Consider the following 14383-nt stretch of genomic DNA (forward strand, 5'->3'; position numbering starts at 1 on the left):
TTTAGTTATATTCTTTAAATTTGAAAGGTATATCATATTTACGTGAATAATTTTATCATTTGTGGATATTATTTTTAATTAATCATGAAATTCATAATACATATAAATGTATATTAATGTATTAATGTATACTTGTATAATTTAAGGAACCTAACAAATACCTAAAATTATCAATGTCGAGTCCAAATAAATTAAAATGGAATAATTTTTAGATAGTTAAAAAAAATAATCATACTAACGTTATCATATAAGATCAAACCTTCATATAATAATAAAATAATAATTAGAATTGACCTTAAATTTCCAGTAATTCGGCTAATAGTCGCCAACCTTCGATTTATTAATGGTAAAAAATTACCATACCCAAAAAAGAAAATAATGATAAAAGAAAAGAAAAAAACTATCATAAACATATTTTAAACCATTTATTTGTAAGTCCTTTTATTTTTTACATACGGCATAAAAAATATCATACGTATATTTAATTTTCTTGCAAATAATTTTTTTTTTATGGTAATGTTTAATTTTTGTATTATTCAATTTGTTTCTAAACATTGTTCCAATAATTTAATCCAAAATAAAATAAAAAAAATTCGCTTATTTTTTTGTAACACCCCATACATATATGTCTAGAATAATATGTAGTGATGCTATAAATGGTACAAGAAACATACATAAGCGGTAAAGACAAGAAAAAAAAATCATATACAATTCAAGTTTCCCTAATAAATGTATATAATCAACTTGTCTTCAATAATACACAGCGGAAAGATAACATCTGACGAGGTCTTCCTGCCATTTGCTTGTCCATAGTCTTCAAAGCAGTCCTCCAAGCAATCAGTTTACTTCTAACCTGTTCCTGAAAATATTAAGAGAATTGGGGTGAGATTACTAAATCTCAGTGAGTTCCCCTATCTTATGGGTTCGCTCAGTTCTACAATGTTCATGCAATCAAATGGATTCACCGAGAATCCGGGTTTTCCTCACGGCTGGGTACAAGTACAAACAAGGTAACACCACCATTGGAAGTCCCATAACTAACCAATGAGGGAACAACAACAAGCACAAGCCAAGTACAAACAGATATGCAGACCCGTACCCATGTACGAGGAATCCAGGAGTAAGTTTACTTGCCTGCTACATAGGCTACGCATCCACACCCTCGATGAGTTACCTCTCATGCCTAATTGTCGAGAGACTTGTACATGCACACCGCAAGTGAAACGAATAATCCTATGTGGTTTATCCGCGACGAGTTACAGCGGTGATTTGCCTACATGGCATCACGGCCCCGTCAATCACTATACGCAGGTGTGATCGCTACAATGTACAAAACGCCATCAAGACTACATGAGCTCACCGGGCGAAAGCCTAGTGATATGGTCTACATGACATCACTAGAGGTGAGTTTACTGAGAAGTGCATCCTATATGGTACCACTACCTCACCATACCAAGCACGCAGATGTTTACCTGCTAGAGGAACGCCATAGAAGACCCTCTCAGCGCATCGCAATGGTAGCTCAGGTGCGTAAGACATACCAAGATCACACAGCAAGGTATCCCAGACCACACAGCAAGGCACGAACTAAAGATCACACAGCAATAGTCGTGGTCTTAAGCGATTTACCATCTATTAGCCAGGCCTACTCCGATTCAAGCATATATACACATCACCGAGATCACACAGCACGGTATAAGCCATCACACAAGCAATCACATCCGAATGTTCAACCGGAACAAACGGGAAACAAATGCATAACTATACATAACATTACATGTGATTTATAACTCATCCAACATGCATATCAACGTCATAACCATAGTGTAATCATGCATTTAATCATCACAGAAACACGTATTTACTCATACAATTCCATGATAATTATCAATCCAAAACAAGAGGCTTTCGGTTCCCAATTCGAAACGAAACTGCACTCAATAGGGAAAATTATCAATTCTGTATCAGACTAGTTCGCTACAGCGAACTTCTGTTCGCTACAGCGAACTCAAACAGAAGCTAAACTTCTTCAAATCCAGGTCAGTTCGCTACAGCGAACTCCCAGCGAAGCCCCGATTCGCTACAGCGAAGGAAAGTTCGCTACAGCGAATAAATCAATTCAACTCCCAGGTTGATTCGCTACACCATTCGCTACAGCGAACCATTCGCTACAGCGAATGAAAGTTCGCTGCAGCGAACTCTGCAAAATCAGCAAAATGCAGAAACGCATTTGGGGTCCCCAAGCCCCAATTTCTACATGCAGCCATCGATGATCGAATAACAAGCCATAGTAAACATGCATACACTCATTTAGGATAAAATTAAACAACCTAATAGTTAGGGTAACATCCTAGTCTAAGTTCAACCCAAGGATAACATCTCATTGACATAAACTCAAGGCTAATTGTGCATATTCTAAAACCAAGCAACACCTAATCATGTGCCATAATTTATCTCTGCTTCAAAATCATGCTATCTAAGCAATATCACATAGAGAACTGAAAGACCTTTCCAACGCTTCTGACGGCACTCCGTTTCGAGTTGTAGAACTCAAGTTATGGTCAATTTAGTGAAACACAAAAGTGCAGTCTGCAGACATTCGCTGCAGCGAACACAGAGTTCGCTGTAGCGAACCTGACAGTGCAGAATACGAATTTGGGTTCTAACATCCATACTTTCCACCCCAATTCAACCCAAAACAAGCCCTAACATACAATGATGAACCAAGGCTTATATTAATCATCCAAAGCATAAGGAAGCATCATAAGAACACATTTATATGAATTGATCAAGCATGCAACAAGTTATCTCAAACTAAACCCTTGACATGTAAGGTTCCCAAAATCCTACCCACATTCCTAACTATGGAACTCACCTTATCCCATGAAGATTCTGAGTTGTAGAGGTCAAAAGGATGGCAATGGTGCTCTCAAGGTTCTTCTTTGATCAAAACTCTACCTCCAATGTGGTCAAACCCGCATGCATGTCTTCCCTAAAAATCAGCATCAAACCCTCTACTTCAAACGCGTTTTTCTCCATGATAAAGAACATGCAAGAGGCGACCCATATATGCAAATTGTAGAGAAATTTGTAAGCTTTCCAACGGGACCAGAATCAGCTCAATCGGAGTTACGAGTGAAGAGTTATTACCTTTTCGGTGGAGGCTGTCTCATAGGTGCGAAAATGGAGGATAAAGATGATGAACATGAGTCTTCCTCTTCTCTCCCATGCTTCTAAGCTCTCTCCTCTTCTTTCCAATTCTGATATTCTAAGCCAAACAAGCCCTTATGTCCATGCAAGCAATACTAAATTCCATTTTATCCTCCAACCAAGCTTTATTCACCATAATGCCATTTGGTTAGTTTCTAACCACTCTTATTTGGTCTTAACCAATCTCTTTTATTTCCAACTACTCTACCAACTCACTTATAACCATTCTTAGATTAATATGAAAAAATACTAAATGTGCACTCTAATCACCAATTAGCCAATTAAATGATAATTACCAGTGTCAAAGAATCGGGGTATTACATTCTCCCCCCCTTAAATAGAATTCGCCCTCGAATTCCTTCCGATCACCATGTCAACAAACACCTTCACATCTTCTCCTTTGGATAGACCTCACCACATCCATTGAAAGTCGTTCCATCCAAGAAATGTAACTCATATATATACACCTGTGTCCAAATATTCTTAATTGGGACACTAGTCCACACACAACACATACCTTATGATGCTCCACAACAACATACTTTGGAATGACCCTTCCAAGGTTCACAACTTTACTTCTTTGTACTGAGTCTGCGTAGCTTCAAAATTCTTGGTAATTCATCTGGTTGGATTTTCCTTGTCCTCAATATTTACCAAGTTCAACCTTGCTTAACATCTTCCACTGATTTCCTACTCTTGCCCTTGGTCTTGATTTCGAAGCCTAACGTCTTCGTACAGCAAAACTCTTACTTCAATCCTTGTTTCTCCCTTAGACAAAATATTTGCCACTACTACTTGTAGATGTAAAATTCTGCCACGATAGCCTTGGTATCCAATAAATTCACACAAAGTCCTCCAGACAAAGGAATGAACTCTCACAGTTAACAACGACCATCGTCCAAGGAAACATCCGATCACACCATAATCATGAAGCCTCCTCTAAGCCGGTCCATCAACATTACTTCTTAAGATTATGGTGGATCACGGAGAGATAGAAACAAACAAAGCATTTCTCTAGTGAGTTCTCTTAGGAAGATATCTATATTTCAACACAAAATCCTACAAGTAGTTTGTCCATACCCACTACATACTTATCTGATTCTGCCTATCCGTTGCGCTACTCTGATCTCTATCGGTCACACGCTCATTGGAATCCTCTGAATTACACTTCGTTCATGGTTCACTTAGTTCCATTACTACACCACACTTAGTCCTTTATTAGCAACAATTCCTTCTCAACATTCGTCCAAATACAACACGTGCCAAAACCTTAAACACACTCATCATCCACTACTCCTCGAGGTTGAATAATTCCCAAAATTAAGACACTAACTTTTCCATTATTCTGGATTAGGTCTACTTGAACACAACTTGGTCCACATACTTCGGTTTAAGAACTCCCAAAGCCAAATGCTTTCTCCGAGTACGAGTTTGCCTGATCTTACTGACAACCACACCCTACAACTGTTGCGATATCTCTTCCTAACCATATGACTTCATACCGTTGGTGTGACAATACTTCTAATAACTCACCTGACTTGACTGATGTAATAATCCTCTCTCGGTCGCACTTCAATCATGTAGTCGTCTAATGCCTCTTCGTCTCTGGAGCTGACACAAAGCTTACTTCTTCGGTTGCGTTATCCCAATGCAACATGTCTAACTACAAAAGTTTAGTTACAAAACAAGAGATCATATTCCGTGCCTCAGACATCCCCCTTTGACATTCCACGACACTCCCAAAGCCGATGTGCCTTTACTTTTCCAAGTTCGACATTGTCTATGTTACTGAGGATCTACCCATACTCCTCTAGGTATATCCCACATCGAGCTAATCCAAGATACACTTCATCCACTCCGGCAGTGTTTACCAAGGTTAGAGATTAGTCACACATTGTGCTGTCCAGGATATACTGTTCACACATATCTCTTGCCTCGGACACTCACACACAAAGGTTCGCCAATCTGACAGATTAAGAAACATCCACAATGTAGAAGCCTAAAATTCTCATGCGACCACGATCACCCAAGGTATTCTCATAAGTGTAACATTAGAATCTAATCCATCTCATCGTCACCCACTCGCATGATTCTCAATCATCGAGCGCGACATATGGATCCTCATCCCACCTACCTTATGAGAATTTCGGGTTCGTGTCTCATGAGTACCAAATCAGGATCCTACCACGAGTTTCAGATCAGCCCTGTCTCACCTCCGTTGGAAAAGATTACTCACACATCTCGTGTACGACAACGATACTGTGGCGTCATACCTACCTAATAGTACTAACATGGTGGTCCAACTCCGAGGCCATGCTTTCAAGTAACTTACCCAGTAGCGTATAACGATCTCCACTCGTATCCTATCGCCACGATCAAAAATAACTGGACAAGCGTCCCACTAGGGTCATTGCTCCTCAAGACCTTCCAGTCACACTCCTTAGGATGCTCAAACCTAAGAGTGTTGCACGTCCGCTGTTAACTTCCTCTAAACGCAACAAGCTAGACCTGACTTGATAAGAATTCGGTTCAGTTCATATACCAGGTGTGTACTCAGTTACACAGGACACACACGAGAGAATCCCCAAGGATAACATCCACCATACCAAAATACCATGGCTACAACGACAATCACAAAAATGAGATCAGGCCGCCGACGTTGCAGATAACCACTAGTTCAATCCACATAAGTACCCAACACCTAGCGTAGTTCTACGGCTTCACGCTGGTTAGATGAATCACAACTAGTAGGAAACATGGATCACTGCACTCTGCATTTTCATTCATTCAGATGCCTCCTAGCTTAGTTCTAGGACTCACGCATTTCAGAATGAGCATGAAGATGTAGTAGCTCCTTCCACCAGAACAGACATCTAGGAAATTTGCCCAATTGGAGGTCACCACTTCAACTTGTTCAATCAACTACCTACTACTTGGGGTACATCAGAACGAGTTGCAGTGTAGCTCCTTATCTATAGAAATACTTCCCAAACCAGATTGACTAAAGATCTAATATCTCTGTCCAAACTCCCTTAAGTCTTCCATTCAACCGTTTCTCCTTCCACGTATGCTACTGACACCATGATCGAGCAAAATTCCCTTAACTGCCACAAGCTGGGACCTCTCGCAGAATTACCTTGCCCCATTCTTACCCAGGTGTCTCATGAAATTCCTCCACTACTTCAAGGATCTAGAGAAGGTTCACCCCGTCCAATTAGAATCTTGGAACTTCCAATTGCTTCAAACATTTCTACGACAGTTGAGTTGTCCCTAATTTCCTCGACCAACACTCCTCTTAAGGAAACTAATCTCAACATCCCTTCTACTCAACTGGCTTCTACTACTTCAGCTCGAGCCGTTCAGATCTTACACATCCTCGTAGTGGCTTTACCACGATCTTATCTATCGCATATACAGTCAGTGAGCTGGCCAGGCTCAACGAATGAATACTACGATAGTAAAAATCGGGCTAGCAACACATACGTGTGAGGGAGAAAAGAATTGCTATTGATGTCTCATGGCAGGGACAAGGATCGACCTGCTCTGATACCAACTGTAACACCCCATACATATATGTCTAGAATAATATGTAGTGATGCTATAAATGGTACAAGAAACATACATAAGCGGTAAAGACAAGAAAAAAAATCATATACAATTCAAGTTTCCCTAATAAATGTATATAATCAACTTGTCTTCAATAATACACAGCGGAAAGATAACATCTGACGAGGTCTTCCTGCCATTTGCTTGTCCATAGTCTTCAAAGCAGTCCTCCAAGCAATCAGTTTACTTCTAACCTGTTCCTGAAAATATTAAGAGAATTGGGGTGAGATTACTAAATCTCAGTGAGTTCCCCTATCTTATGGGTTCGCTCAGTTCTACAATGTTCATGCAATCAAATGGATTCACCGAGAATCCGGGTTTTCCTCACGGCTGGGTACAAGTACAAACAAGGTAACACCACCATTGGAAGTCCCATAACTAACCAATGAGGGAACAACAACAAGCACAAGCCAAGTACAAACAGATATGCAGACCCGTACCCATGTACGAGGAATCCAGGAGTAAGTTTACTTGCCTGCTACATAGGCTACGCATCCACACCCTCGATGAGTTACCTCTCATGCCTAATTGTCGAGAGACTTGTACATGCACACCGCAAGTGAAACGAATAATCCTATGTGGTTTATCCGCGACGAGTTACAGCGGTGATTTGCCTACATGGCATCACGGCCCCGTCAATCACTATACGCAGGTGTGATCGCTACAATGTACAAAACGCCATCAAGACTACATGAGCTCACCGGGCGAAAGCCTAGTGATATGGTCTACATGACATCACTAGAGGTGAGTTTACTGAGAAGTGCATCCTATATGGTACCACTACCTCACCATACCAAGCACGCAGATGTTTACCTGCTAGAGGAACGCCATAGAAGACCCTCTCAGCGCATCGCAATGGTAGCTCAGGTGCGTAAGACATACCAAGATCACACAGCAAGGTATCCCAGACCACACAGCAAGGCACGAACTAAAGATCACACAGCAATAGTCGTGGTCTTAAGCGATTTATCATCTATTAGCCAGGCCTACTCCGATTCAAGCATATATACACATCACCGAGATCACACAGCACGGTATAAGCCATCACACAGGCAATCACATCCGAATGTTCAACCGGAACAAACGGGAAACAAATGCATAACTATACATAACATTACATGTGATTTATAACTCATCCAACATGCATATCAACGTCATAACCATAGTGTAATCATGCATTTAATCATCACAGAAACACGTATTTACTCATACAATTCCATGATAATTATCAATCCAAAACAAGAGGCTTTCGGTTCCCAATTCGAAACGAAACTGCACTCAATAGGGAAAATTATCAATTCTGTATCAGACTAGTTCGCTACAGCGAACTTCTGTTCGCTACAGCGAACTCAAACAGAAGCTAAACTTCTTCAAATCCAGGTCAGTTCGCTACAGCGAACTCCCAGCGAAGCCCCGATTCGCTACAGCGAAGGAAAGTTCGCTACAGCGAATAAATCAATTCAACTCCCAGGTTGATTCGCTACACCATTCGCTACAGCGAACCATTCGCTACAGCGAATGAAAGTTCGCTGCAGCGAACTCTGCAAAATCAGCAAAATGCAGAAACGCATTTGGGGTCCCCAAGCCCCAATTTCTACATGCAGCCATCGATGATCGAATAACAAGCCATAGTAAACATGCATACACTCATTTAGGATAAAATTAAACAACCTAATAGTTAGGGTAACATCCTAGTCTAAGTTCAACCCAAGGATAACATCTCATTGACATAAACTCAAGGCTAATTGTGCATATTCTAAAACCAAGCAACACCTAATCATGTGCCATAATTTATCTCTGCTTCAAAATCATGCTATCTAAGCAATATCACATAGAGAACTGAAAGACCTTTCCAACGCTTCTGACGGCACTCCGTTTCGAGTTGTAGAACTCAAGTTATGGTCAATTTAGTGAAACACAAAAGTGCAGTCTGCAGACATTCGCTGCAGCGAACACAGAGTTCGCTGTAGCGAACCTGATAGTGCAGAATACGAATTTGGGTTCTAACATCCATACTTTCCACCCCAATTCAACCCAAAACAAGCCCTAACATACAATGATGAACCAAGGCTTATATTAATCATCCAAAGCATAAGGAAGCATCATAAGAACACATTTATATGAATTGATCAAGCATGCAACAAGTTATCTCAAACTAAACCCTTGACATGTAAGGTTCCCAAAATCCTACCCACATTCCTAACTATAGAACTCACCTTATCCCATGAAGATTCTGAGTTGTAGAGGTCAAAAGGATGGCAATGGTGCTCTCAAGGTTCTTCTTTGATCAAAACTCTACCTCCAATGTGGTCAAACCCGCATGCATGTCTTCCCTAAAAATCAGCATCAAACCCTCTACTTCAAACGCGTTTTTCTCCATGATAAAGAACATGCAAGAGGCGACCCATATATGCAAATTGTAGAGAAATTTGTAAGCTTTCCAACGGGACCAGAATCAGCTCAATCGGAGTTACGAGTGAAGAGTTATTACCTTTTCGGTGGAGGCTGTCTCATAGGTGCGAAAATGGAGGATAAAGATGATGAACATGAGTCTTCCTCTTCTCTCCCATGCTTCTAAGCTCTCTCCTCTTCTTTCCAATTCTGATATTCTAAGCCAAACAAGCCCTTATGTCCATGCAAGCAATACTAAATTCCATTTTATCCTCCAACCAAGCTTTATTCACCATAATGCCATTTGGTTAGTTTCTAACCACTCTTATTTGGTCTTAACCAATCTCTTTTATTTCCAACTACTCTACCAACTCACTTATAACCATTCTTAGATTAATATGAAATAATAATAAATGTGCACTCTAATCACCAATTAGCCAATTAAATGATAATTACCAGTGTCAAAGAATCGGGGTATTACATTTTTAATCTTAATTTTGTAAAATACATATTAAGATATGTATTTTTTAATTTTCTTTATATTTGTTGCAAAATCAACAACTAATGTATAGCTATGTGTTCAAAAGGTGTTATAATAATAAAAATATATGATCATTAATTTTATTGAAATAGAAAGGTTAAAGGGAATTTTAAAAATAGTTTTTTGTCATTGTGGAAACCAAAACGATAAGAATGACTATTAAATAAATCAATAATATAAAATAAAAAGAATGTGACCTTTAATTCAGATGTGTGATATTTAATTATTGTAAATAAATTGATTGATATTTTCTTTTAAAACATAATAATAATAATAATAATAATAATGTTGTTAATAAGAAAAATTAATATAATTCATCATCTCATTTTATATGCATGTGTGAAGGGAGATAAACTAACTAAAAATAAAGTGATAAGAATGAGAGAAAAACATATAGAGGTGTGGCGTGAGAGGCGGCTCCAAATAACACGTCAACCAATAATATAATAATAATATTAATAATAATAATAATAATAATAATAATAATAATAATAATAATAATAATAATAATAATAATAATAATAATAATAACTTTTTGTAAAATTTTACAAATTATAAATTATAGTGAAAATCAATATAATTAACATTCATAGATACCCGCTCAAAGAGAAAATTAAACACAAATAACATTAGAGGTGTTACCCCCCTAATACTTTAGAGAGCAAAAGTAAAAGATTAGCTGGACACTTCTTGATACAAATTAGTAACAATACAAAATCAAAAAATATGTAGCATATAAGAAGACTAATATAAAATTAAAAAGTATATACATATCATATATGAGATGTTAGGAGGCAAGCCAAATATGAAGACCTACAATCAAATCAAATTGTATACAATAACTCTACAAAATCCATACAACAAATTATATATATATATATATATATATATATATATATATATATATATATATATATATATATATATATATATATATATATATATATATATATATGTGTGTGATTTTACCTATAAATAGGATAATAAATCTGATTAGAAAGTGTAACCATAATTTTAGTAATTAAAAACAGTCATTAAAAACTATAACGTTTTGTAACTACAATATGAGTAATTATTATTATAATAGTAACCGAAATATTCTAATAATTATTTTTAGTATAATATAATATAATATAACCATTATGAAATATAATAATAATTGTTAATTATTTAATGTTTAGTCACAGCAATAAGAATAATAATTATTATGAATTATAATTTTCTATAAGGTGTAATTATTTTTTATGACTTTTTTAAATTTGTAGTAAATAATTATGTATAGAGAAAATATTTATTAATAAAATATAATCATTGAATCTATTTTTAATTTTAAAAATAAAAAAATTTAACCATAAAATATATAACATTGTAAAATTTAATTTAAAAACGTAACAAAAAAATCATAAATCTCAACATAAAATATTTAGGAAACAAATAATATTAGTTATAGTATATATTTTTTAATAGTTTTAATTAATATCCTTTACTTTGAAGAAATAATTATCTTTATATGTTTGAATAGTTATAATTTTTAACTACTTCATTATAATAATTTTATATATTGATATTTTATAATTAAATTAAAATATGGAAATTAATATCCTTTATTATAGAATAAATATTTTCTATAAAATAAAAATTTATTAAAGTGTAATTATTTCTTTAAAAACGTAACAAAAAAAATCATAAATCTAAACATAAAATATTTTGGAAACAAATAATATTAATTATAATATATTTTTTTGAATACTTGTAATAATATCCTTTACTTTGAAGAAATAATTATATTTATACTTTTGAATAGTTAAAATTTTTAACTACTTTATTATAATAATTTAATATATTTATATTTTATAATTAAATTAAAACAATATGTGGAAACTAATATGATTTATTTTGAAGAATTAAATATTATTATTATTATTTTTATTTTTGAATAAATTTTTGCTATAAAATAACATTTTATTAAATTGTAATTATTTTTTAAGATTTATTTTATCTGTAATAAATACTAAGTATAAAGAAATAGTTATTAATAAAATATAATCATTGAATCTATTTGAATCTATTTTGAATTTCAAAAATAAACAAATTAAACCATAAAATATATAACATTATAAAATGCCATTTTAAAAAATGTTACAAGCAAATCATAAATTAATCATAATAAGTTTATATTTTATAATTAAATTAAATGATTTGTGGAAATTAATATCCTTTACTTTGAAGAATTAATTATATTTATATTTTTGAATAGTTTTAATTTTTAACTATTTTATTATAATAATTTAATATATTTATATTTTATAATTAAATTAAAATGATATGTGGAAATTAATATCCTATATTTTGGAGAAATTATTCTTATTACTATTATTGATTAGTTATTAATTTTTAACTACATTATTATAATAATTTCATAAATTTATGTTTTATAATTAAATTAAATGTTTTATTATAATAATTTAATATATTTATATTTTATATAATTAAATTAAAATGATATGTGGAAATAAGATGTGGAAATAATATTTTAGAAAAATTAAGTAATTCAATGTTTATGTAAAAAAATATAATCTTAATATTAAACAGAATACTTAAAAGAGGATAATTAAAAAATAATAATTAAAAGAGAATTAGGATTATAAGATATAATAATTTTAGTTGAATATAATAGTGTTAATTAAAACAATTTGTATTATTATTATTATTATTATTATTATTATTATTATTATCATCATCATCATTATTTGATAACTAAAAATTGTTTTTGTATAAAAAAATGAGAATTAGGATAATAAGTTATAATAGTGTTAGTTGAATATATTATTTTATTATTATTATTATTATTATTATTATTTTTATTATTATTAATTGTGGTAGTTAGTTATTATATTATATTATTGGTATTATTATTATTATTATTATTATTATTTTAATATTTTTATTAGTTAGATATTAATTATTATTATTATTATTATTATTATTATTATTATTATTATTGATGATTTAGTTTAGTATTATATTGTTATTTATTATTATAGAGTTTGTATAATTAGGATTCGTATTTAAAATTATTATCAAATGACAATTATCTACTTATTATTTTAATATTTTTATTAGTTAGATATTATATTATTATTATTATTATTAATGATGGTTTAGTTTAGTATTATATTATTATTATTATTATTATTTATTTGAATATATAGAGTTTGTATAATTAGGGTTTTATTTAGAATTATTATTAATTGACATGTGGCGAGGATTATTACCAAGAAGACATGTGGCTAGGGTTGCCATCATGACTTCTTTACATTTATATTAAGTAGATAATTAATAATTACTAATGAAACCAATTGGAAAGAGAATAAGTGGCTGGGAGAAAAAAAGAAATACTGGAACAGCAAACGTGTTCTTGTTCTTTTTAATAAATGTGGTTGAGATAGCAAATATTAAGTAAATAAGTTTAGGCGGGAATTGATTGCATTTAGGCGCTTAAAATGGTAGATAGTATTGTGTTTTAATATATTAAGGATAAATATGACCATTACCCTTCGCTTTTAAACAACAACAATTACCCTCCCCTTAAATTACACCGTGACAAAGGTGGTTGGAAGAGGTTTAAACTAGGGGTGTTCAAAACCAAAACAACCTAATAGAAAACCGCAAACCAAACCAAACCAAACCGAAACCGAAAAAAACCGCATTTGGTTCGGATTAGTTTGGGTCATCTTTTAACAAAACCGCACGGTTCGGTTCGGTTTGCAGTTTGTATTTTGTAAACCGAACCAAACCGAATCAAACCGCATTATGTTACAACCTAAATTTTACTTAACTCACATCCAACTCAAACTTAAATCTATTACACCTTAGTCTTATGATTACGAACAATTTTCTCATCCTTACACATATGATTTTAGCTCCGATCTTCTCAAATCTCTAATAGCATTATCACGCCTTCTTTGCCACATTCATCTTCCCTCTTTTTCTATAATCTCTACTCTCTTATGTTCTTTCTTTTTCACCTTCTCATTTTTATGCAAATGTTCCCTATTTTAGTTTCGTTTTTATCGCACATCTTCTTCTCTAATCTCTCAACTCTTTTGTTTTTTCTTTTTCACCTTCACTAATCTCTTGTCTCTTCTATTTTTTTTTATTCTAATAATTTTATATTGTTTTATACTATTATTTTATGTTTATTATTTCACTTTTGTCTAATATAATTTTTACATATTAAATAGAAAGTTGTTGTCAAAATATGACGAGTTTTGTTGTTATTTGATAGTGTATGAATGTCTAAATACAAAGTTATGTTGTCATCTATATGTATATGTATGGTTCAATAAAATATTTGTAAAAAACCGAACCGAACCAAATCGCATTAGTTTGGTTTGGTTTGGTTCGGGTTTTTTTTAAAAGCCAACCGAACCAAACGAAACCGCACGATTTTTTCTCTTGTGGTTCGGATGATTTTTTTCGTCAAAACCGCCCAAACCGCACCGCGAACACCCCTAGTTTAAACAAATCTAGAAGGAGCACAAAGACATTCAACATAAGGTGGAAGGTCTCTAGATTAAGGGCAAGGGACAAATTAAACCTAACCTGACGGTTGTTCTTGAAATGTTGCATAAA

The 14383-nt window shown here is 33.7% G+C and overlaps 1 long non-coding RNA gene across 1 annotated transcript; it reads right to left on the reverse strand.

Annotated features, from left to right (window-relative positions):
* Positions 1 to 577: 577 nt before the first annotated feature.
* LOC131595180 (uncharacterized) lies at positions 578 to 9524 on the reverse strand. The gene is made up of 3 exons (XR_009281737.1): positions 9033 to 9524; positions 2876 to 7016; positions 578 to 859 (listed from the first exon to the last, which is right to left on the reverse strand). It is a non-coding gene; the product is annotated as an uncharacterized LOC131595180 (long non-coding RNA).
* Positions 9525 to 14383: the final 4859 nt, after the last annotated feature.

The sequence above is a fragment of the Vicia villosa genome, linkage group LG4, assembly GCF_029867415.1.
Source record: "Vicia villosa cultivar HV-30 ecotype Madison, WI linkage group LG4, Vvil1.0, whole genome shotgun sequence".
Classification (NCBI taxonomy): Eukaryota; Viridiplantae; Streptophyta; class Magnoliopsida; order Fabales; family Fabaceae; genus Vicia; species Vicia villosa.